The sequence below is a fragment of the Lepus europaeus genome, chromosome 14 (genome assembly GCF_033115175.1).
Source record: "Lepus europaeus isolate LE1 chromosome 14, mLepTim1.pri, whole genome shotgun sequence".
Classification (NCBI taxonomy): domain Eukaryota; kingdom Metazoa; phylum Chordata; class Mammalia; order Lagomorpha; family Leporidae; genus Lepus; species Lepus europaeus.
In genome coordinates, this window is record NC_084840.1 from 9,148,239 (window position 1) to 9,157,369 (window position 9,131).

At 40.0% G+C, this 9,131-nt stretch overlaps 1 non-coding gene across 1 annotated transcript; it reads right to left on the reverse strand.

Moving 5' to 3' along the window:
- Window positions 1-5,857: 5,857 nt before the first annotated feature.
- LOC133774038 (U6 spliceosomal RNA) lies at window positions 5,858-5,961 on the reverse strand. Its single transcript, XR_009868016.1, has one exon. It is a non-coding gene; the product is annotated as a U6 spliceosomal RNA (small nuclear RNA).
- Between the last annotated feature and the right edge of the window lie 3,170 nt (window positions 5,962-9,131).

Consider the following 9,131-nt stretch of genomic DNA (forward strand, 5'->3'; position numbering starts at 1 on the left):
CAGTGGAGGTGACAGATATGCCAATAACCCTGATCTAATCTCACTGCATATGGTATACAGCATTGAAATGTCATATTCTTTCTCATAAATAGTACAATTACAAAGTGTCAATTAAAAGTTTTAAAAATATATTTAAAAGGGGGCCTGCATTCTGGCCCGGCAAGCTAGGTTGTTGCCTGCAATGTCAACATCCCAAACCAGAGCACCAGATTGAGTTCCAGATGCTCAGTTTCTGATCCAGCCTCCTGTTAATGTGCCTGGGAAACCAGTGAAAAATGGTCCAACTGCTTGGACCCCTGTCACCCACATGGGAGACCTGGATAGAGCTCTGGGCTCCTGACTTTGACCTGGACCAGCTCCAGCTATTGTGGCCACTTGGGGAGCGAACTAACTGATGGAAGAACTCACCCTAACTCCAACCATCCCCATCTCCCTCTCTTTCTATTTCTCTGCCTTTCAAATAAATATTTTAAAGACATATGAGGAAAGCCCTTCTGAATGAATGACTTTAAGCTGAGATCTGAAAAACTAGGAGAAGGCAGTTGGACTGGCCCCAGATGTTTCACCTAGAGCTCCCCAAAGACTGATGGATCCTACTCCACTGCTGTGAGTGCTGTTGGCTCAGAGCTCTCAGTGGTTGGCCCTCTGGAAATTTTCCTCACTGGAGAAATCTGCCCCTATCCAAGATTCCACCTTTTCCAGGAGCATCTTGCATTCAATAACTATCAGTGATGAAGAATAAAGGCCTGAGCCCTCATGCCAACTCCAGATAACTGTGAGGCCAACACAATTTCAAAGCTCTCTAGGTGGGTAATTGGAGGCCTCTGTTGAGGCTGTGTTACAGCCCAACTTCTCCATGTGCCTATTCTTGCTTTCCTTTCTTGTACAACACTAACCCTAAGAGCATCCTCTAATAAACTCCCTGCACCCTAACTTCAATTGCACAGTCTGTTTCTTGGATAACTGAGTTGCTGCACAGCTATGGCATGGTTAGAGTCATGAGCATTCCAGGAAGAGGACACTACTAGTGCTAAGCATTTCCATGCAGGAAGGACAGTCTGAACAAAGCTGAAGCTAGAGTTTAACTGTTTAAAAGAATGGGTCAAGATGAGGTCAGAAAATTAAGCTTGAGGAGGTTAAGTGTGAAACTATGTACAGGCTGTGTAAGCCTGGATATGAAGGTTTGATTTTTTTTTTTAATTAATTGATTTATTTCAGAGTGACAGAGAGGGAAGAACGGACACAGAGAGATCTTCCATCTTCCAGTGCACTCCCCACATACCTGCAACAGCCAGAGCCGGACAAGGCCAAAGCTAGGAACCAGGAAGTCCATCTTGGTCTCCCACAAACTCAATTACTTGGGCCAACATCTGCTGCTTCTGAGGCGTAATAGCAGGAAGTTGGACCGAAAGCACAGGCAGGACTCATTCCTGACAGTCTAATGTGGGATGTGGGTGTCCTGAGCAGTGGTGTAACGCACTGCAGCACAGCGGCTACAAATGATGGTACAATTTTTGTAAAACACTTGTGTTTTACTTATAAAACAATATTTTAAAAATCAATCAAGAGTCAAGTTGAAAACATGCAAATTAATGTTTATCTAGATAATAAAAAAATCTTGGAAAAGGGAAATATGGAAGTTCCTCTTATTAATGCAATGTACAAAGAAGAGGGAGAATTAAATATTTTAATCAATTATTCATCTGATTTAGCTTTAGTGAAAGAATAACTGAGACAATGAATGTGCTAACCTATATTTGAAAAATTCTTACTGATGTCACCACATGCTTTTAAAACCAGCTATTTTGAATGGCCATATCCTAACAAAGCCAAGACCGCTGGCCCACTAAATGTGGCATTCTTTTTGTTTTGTTTTGTTTGTTTTTTGTTTTGTTTGTTTTTGACAGGCAGAGCGGATAGTGAGAGAGAGAGAGACAGAGAGAAAGGTCTTCCTTTGCCGTTGGTTCACCCTCCAATGGCCGCTGCGGCCGGCGCATCTTGCTGATCCGAAGGCAGGAGCCAGGTGCTTTTCCTGGTCTTCCATGGGGTGCAGGGCCCAAGGACCTGGGCCATCCTCCACTGCACTCCCGGGCCACAGCAGAGAGCTGGCCTGGAAGACGGGCAACCAGGATAGAATCCGGCGCCCCAACTGGGACTAGAACCCGGTGTGCCGGCGCCACAAGGTGGAGGATTAGCCTGTTAAGCCACGGCGCCGGCCTAAATGTGGCATTCTAACAGGAAACAACACTCAAACTAGCAAAAGCTATAATGCTCAGTCCTTCCAAGCCGTGCCACGTACACCTGCAGAGTAAGTCTTTCTCCGTCATGCACAAGCTGAGGAAAGCTCTGCGCTAGCAGGAAGCTCTCCTGACTTTAGCAACAATGGTTCCACTCAACAGCAGAAGAATCTGACAGAAAAGGCGTTTGAGAAGTGGGATGTACAGAATTTCAAAAATTCCCCATTTCATTCCTTTCCTCTTAAAGACAATGCAAATAGCTTGCTTCCCCCCACATGACAAGATAGTATTGAGCTTGACAAAGAAGGGAAAATGCTACCTCATTGTGTAGGCAGCTCCCTGCAGAATGCCACAAGCAACTAAAAATTCTTCCTCAAATGGAAAGATGAAAGTTCTTGGCAAATTTCATCAAGAAAAGTCAAACATTAGATTTCCGGGACTTCAAGATAGAATTATATTAAAATTTCAGCAAATTCTCTACACGCACTATTAAAATTAAGATTTCAGTCATCCATGTGATATGAAAAGGTAACTCAGATGGATGTTAATTACTTTCAACCAATGTCCCATATGAACAACAGAGTTTGTATTCCTAAGGATGAAAAATATCTTATTTATTTGTCAACTCAGTTTCAGGACTTTGGTAAAATGAGTTAACTGTAATTGGAAAATTGATACAGAATTAGTCTTTATTAATAATGATGGGAAAAACTGACCTACATATAACATATTTTCACAAGATATAGTCTCTAGACAAAATTTTTTTACTACATAACAACCCTACGATGCTGTAAAAGGAAAAAGAAATATTAATTCCAACTCTACAAATGAGAAAATAAGTTTAGTGACATTAAGTAGCTTATCCAACATCACACAGTCTGTAAATTGCAAAGTCAGGGATAAAACACAGTCCTTCCTCTTTTATACAGATCTGAAGTATTCTTGGCAATCCCCAGCAAGGATCTAACTATGAAGATCACTTCCTCCATGGCACCCCGATAGGCACTTTAGCACCTATCACAGAAAGAGAGTGGAAGGTACCTGTCACTTGGCAGAAAATGTCAGCCATTAGGACTTACGGCTGCAATGCTGTGAAATCATTCTTGAAACATGGCCACTGTAACTCTGATCTCAGCCTCCTTGGTTAATAATAATATGCTCTCTCAATATCTTGTTTAATATCTGAAGCTTCTTTAAAGAGCAAGAATAATAAAATTATCTGTGAAAAATGTAATATATGTGCTTAAATGAATATCACTGAGTGGAGAAAAGAATTAACTGTAAACAGGCACAAGGGAATTTCTGGGAGAAATGGAAATGTTTTAAAACTGAATTTTGATGAAGACTGCACAACTCAATAAATTTACTAAAATCACTGAGTTGTACAGTTACAGTGTAAATTCTATGGTATGGAAATTATACTTCAACAAAGCTATTATAACAGATAATAAAAAGAATGAAAGAAATGTGCATTTATTCCTGTGAAGTATGAATAAATACAAATAAGTTAATACAAATAAATGAGCACTGGATTTGCAGGAAAGACAAGTCAAAGTCAGAGTATCTGAATTTAACAAAATGGCCACTTGGGACCTAAAGAAATACTACAAGAGAGAAATGATCGTAACATCCAGCATTCTGTGACATTTTTCCTATTACATTGCACCATGGCAGAAATGATTATCTAATTTCATCTTTGCAAAGTATCCATTTTATATTCCCATGAGGGAAAACATGGAGAAAGCACACGCAGGGAAGGTAATTGATACCCAGAGCTCGCCTCACACCCTGCACCTCAAAGAAGGGGGATTTGTTCTGGAGCCCTCTGGCTCTATGCTCTCTTCTTTCCAAATACTCATTTATGTGCTAAGTTTTGTTGAGTAATAGTATATGACAGACACGGCTAGCCCTTTATTCCTCATGTGTAATCCTATGAAGTAGGAATTGTTACTGAGTTTTTAGTGCAGTACTTGCTCTAGACCTCATCAGTCTGGAGTGCTGTGTTGGTCAAGGTTGTCCAGAGGAACAGAAGCAGTAGAATACACATAGACACAGAGAGATTTACTGTGAGGAACTGGCTCACATGACTATGCAGGCTGTGAATGTCAGTGACCTGCTGTCTGTAAGCTGGAGACCCAGGAAAGAGGTCTCTCTCCAAGAGTAAGGAATGAGGAATATCCCAGCTCAAGTAGACATAGCAAATTCCATCCATCCCCTGCCCGTTTTTGGGCCTTCAAATGATTTGATGATATCTGCCCACTTTGATGTTGGTAGATAATTTTAACTTGTCCATTGATACAAATGCTAATATCTTCTGAAAATACAGTCACACTTAAAAATGATATTTTACAAGACCTAAATGAAAGATCTCTGCAAGTGAGGTCCCAGTGGAAAGAACGGGGCCATTAAAGAAGGAGGTACCTTTCTCTGAAGGGAGGAGAGAACTTCCACTTTGACTATGACCCTATCGGAATAAGATCAAAGTCGGTGAACCCTAAAGGCTTCCATAGCCTTGGCAACTCATGACTAGAGCCTAGGGAGATTACTGACACCATAAACAAGAGTGTCAAATTGTTAAGTCAACAACAGGAGTCACTGTGTACTTATGTCTCATGTGGGATCTGTCCTTAATGTGTTGTCCAATGTGAAGTGATGCTATAACTAGTACTGAAACAGTATTTTTACACTTTGTGTTTCTGTGTGGGTGCAAACTGATGAAATCCTTACTTAGTATATACTGAATCGATCTTCTGTATATAAAGATAATTGAAAATGAAAAAAAAACCTGGTGTTAAATTGGAAATTGCATAGAAAATTAATCAATTTTTTAAAAAATATCATGTAGGATCTCTGTCTTTAATGTGCTGTACACTGTTATTTAATGCTATAACTAGTACTCCAATAGCATTTTTTCACTTTGTGTTGCTGTGTGGGGGCAAACTGTTGAAATCTTTACTTAATATATACTAAACTGATCTTCTGTATATAAAGAGAATTGAAAATGAATCTTGATATGAATGGAAGGGAAGAGGGAGCGGGAAAGGGGAGGGTTGCGGGTGGGAGGGAAGTTATGGTGGGGGGGGAGCCATTGTAATCCATAAGCTATACTTTGGAAATTTATATTCATTAAATAAAAGTAAAAAAAATGATATTTTACCTGATATCTGGGCAACCCTTAGCCCAGGCAAGTTGATACAATTAACTGCTATAGGAAAAAATAAGGTCAGATAAATATGAACCCCAAATCCTCAGGTCTTGCTAGCATTTACCAAATAGGTTGTTAGACACAAGCAAAGATCTATTCAAAAATATTTCTGACAATCCTAAAGGCTATGCTCAAAGAAGCTCAAAGAGGCTGCTTTGCTCTTGCTCATGGGCACAGCAAAGTCCCCCTCTGGTTTGCCAGATGCCAAAGATGTCCAGTGGTCTCTGGTAAAACAGTTAACACCTCTCATCTCATTTTGCGAAAGGAATGTCAAGGCAATATTGCCTGTCCAATGATTTTTTGAACATTTTAATTTAAAATGTGATTTGCTCTTTGTTTTGTTCTTCTTCTGTTCCAGGCATGGATCACTGGCCTTTAATAAATTTTATATATATATATATATATATATATATATATATATATGAAATGCTTCACAAATCTGCCTAACCTCATGGCACAGGGGCCAGGATCTTCTCTGTACCATTCCACTGTTAGAATATGTGCTGCCAGAGTGAGCACGGTCACTGGCCCAGAATGAATCCACATGCCAGCCACCACTCTGAACTCAGTACCACTGCTTCCCTAACATGACGAAATGCTGTTGGGAAACACAGCCAACCATGCCTGGTTTATTATGGGCCATCCATCTTCCCAGAGATTTCGGTTCCCTGATCCGTGAGACCACAGTGATCCATTCATTCCATCAGTTTTCCATATTTTTATACAAAGTGAATTCCAGTTCACATTGTGTTGAAGCCAAACTGCTTTGATACTCTGCTTCTGATGGTTAGATTTAGGTGCCAAATCAATTGACTTACGGGATACTCAGGTAACTGGTAAAGCATTATTTCTGGGTACGCCTGTTAGGGTATTTCTGGAAGATACTGGCATTTGAATTTGTGGGTCCAGTAAGGCAGAAGAGCCCTCAATGAGGCTGGCCATCATCCAGTCAGCTAAGGCTCCGGACAGGATACAAAGGCAGAGGGAAGCTAAGTGTTCTCCCTCTCCTCCCTCTCCACGGAGCTGGGCCCCTCTTCTCCTGCCCTCAGAAATCAGACCCCAGATTCTCCAGCCTTCAAACACTGGGACTTGCCCCAGGAGCCACCTGAGTTCTCAGGGTATGGGTCCCTGACTAACAGCTGTACACCAGCTCCTCTGGTTCTGAGCTTTCAGACTTGGACTGAGCCACGCTAGCAGGACCCCTGTTCTCCAGCTTCTGAGGGGCCTCCTGTGGGACTTCTCAGCTGCCACATTCAGGTGAGGTGAGCAAATGTCCCTCATATATGTATCCACATCATGATAGGCGACATATATATATATATATATATATATGTATATATATATATCCTAGAAGATGCATATTATGGGAAATACGCATATACATGAAAAATGGTTTGCCAAAATATACACATCTTTGAATTCTATTTTCCATGAACTCTTTGAAGTGTGTGTGTGTGTGTGAGTGTATTCTATTGATTCTGGCTCTCTGGAGAACCCTAATTTACAACTCTAAGCCTAATACATGCAAAAAGGATTGTTCCCAAACAAGGCCTAATGCCTTTTGAATTAGGAAACTGTCATATATCCACTCTGTTAAATATATCACTCTAAGAAATTTTTCTGACATCACAGAAATTTATTATAAATCTGTATATAAATGCATATGTAATTCTATAATCAGTGCTTTGTTATCATAAATAAAACAATCTATAAATGCTTACCCAATTGCCAAGATTCCTGATGTTTAACAGTCTTAATTTACAACTCATTTAAATCCAGCTTTTTAAATATACCAAAATTGATGATTGAATTAACATTCAAGCCGAAGTGAGAAAAATCAAATAAATCCGGCTTAAATATAGCAAAGCAGTTCAACTTTTAAGTAAACTGTATGCTTTGTTTTGCTTTTATATTGCTTTCTATGGCTAAGAAAAACCCACAAAGTTCCTCATTTGTTGGAAAGCTCAGTAAATAAAGAGTATTTATCCAATTCTTTAAGTAAACTTTGAAAAAATTGTTCACATAGCCAAATTATTCATCTATACTTCATGGAGCATATATTTCACAATTGTTACTACTCTGGGTTCAGAAGATTTTTAAATTGTATTTTTGATCTTTTTTTTGGGGGGGGGGGGAGGACAGGAAGAGTTAGAGAGTGAGAGAGAGAGACAGAGAGAAAGGTCTTCCTTTTTCCTTTGGTTCAACCCCCACATGGCCGCCACGGTCAGTGCGCTGCCCCGATCTGAAGCCAGGAGCCAGGCACTTCCTCCACACGGGTGCAGGGCCCAAGCACTTGGGCCATCCTCTACTGCCTTCCCAGGCCACAGCAGAGAGCTGGCCTGGAAGAGGAGCAGCCAGGACAGAATCCAGCACCCCGACTGGGACTAGAACCCGGGGTGATGGCGCCACAGGTGGAGGATTAGCCTAGTGAGCTGCGGCGCCGGCCTTGATCTTTTTTGTAAGCATGAAGAATCAATTTACATGTGGTCATGTATTTTTGCTCTAAACATATTTGCAAAACCAGAACAATTTGACAATATTAGCTAAAACTTTAACATACATTGGTTTCAATTTGTCTTATAGTTGGAACCACTAAAGTTGCCTAAATTATTAAAAATAACAAATATAAATTTAAAGCACAAAATAAAAATGCAAATTTATATTTTAAAGTACCTATTGTATTTGGTAGTATCTTCCAAAATTATAGAAAAATTTTATTTTTGACAATAATACATTTTAAATGAAGATATAAATTGAGTCAGCTTTACCTAGAATATAAAAGGGCTCCTAATTATGTCATTATGTTTATGAATAAGCATAAAGCAGTTCATAAAAGGCCAGTAGCCTGTTGAGGTTCTTAGGATAGAAAAATGAACTTAACCTTAGAAGAGTCAAAACAATTTAAAAATATTGAGTGCTATGAATGAGTATTATTTTTAGAAATATCTTACAGATGGTAAAGTTTACTTATTTGAATATTAAAGCATTATAACAATAGCAAAATGAGCCGAAGTGTACTCCGGTCCATTATCTGTTCATAGTTCATAGTTCATATATTGTTAATTTATTCATTGATTAACAAGTATGTCCTGAGTGTCTCGGGAGAGATACTGTTCTAGGAACTGAGAGAGAATAAATAAAATAAAACATACAAAAATCCCTGCCCACATAGCACCTGCTTTCAGTCAAGGAAAGAAAAACAAAGTAAGTGAAATAAATTGTAGCTCAGATGTTGAAAAAGTGCTGCAGGTAAAAAGATAAAAGCAGCTAGAAGGTGATGCAGAATGCCAGAGCGGTTGAGATCTATGCAGGATGGTCAGGAAGGCCTCACTGAAGACGAACCAGTCTCCTGGCTTCCTGGAAGAAGAGCAGCAGAGTGAGGAACGGCGATTACAGTGAGTATGCTAGGACGGGCTGGGAGAGAAAACAGCAGAGAGAGCCAGAGGGGAGTTCAGATGGGATAGAGGCAGGGGTGTTCTGCAGGGTCTTTCAGGCCATTGTAAGACTGACTTCTGCTCTAGGTAAGATAGGGACATACTGAATAAGAGAGGATTTCTTTGAATAAAGAAGTGAATATGAACTGTCTTCTATTTTTTGAGAAATCATTCTGACCACTTGACTGAAGCAGAACATGGGGAGGAAAGGCAGAGCACTGGGAGCAGTGAGAAGGCTGTAAGAATATAATGCAG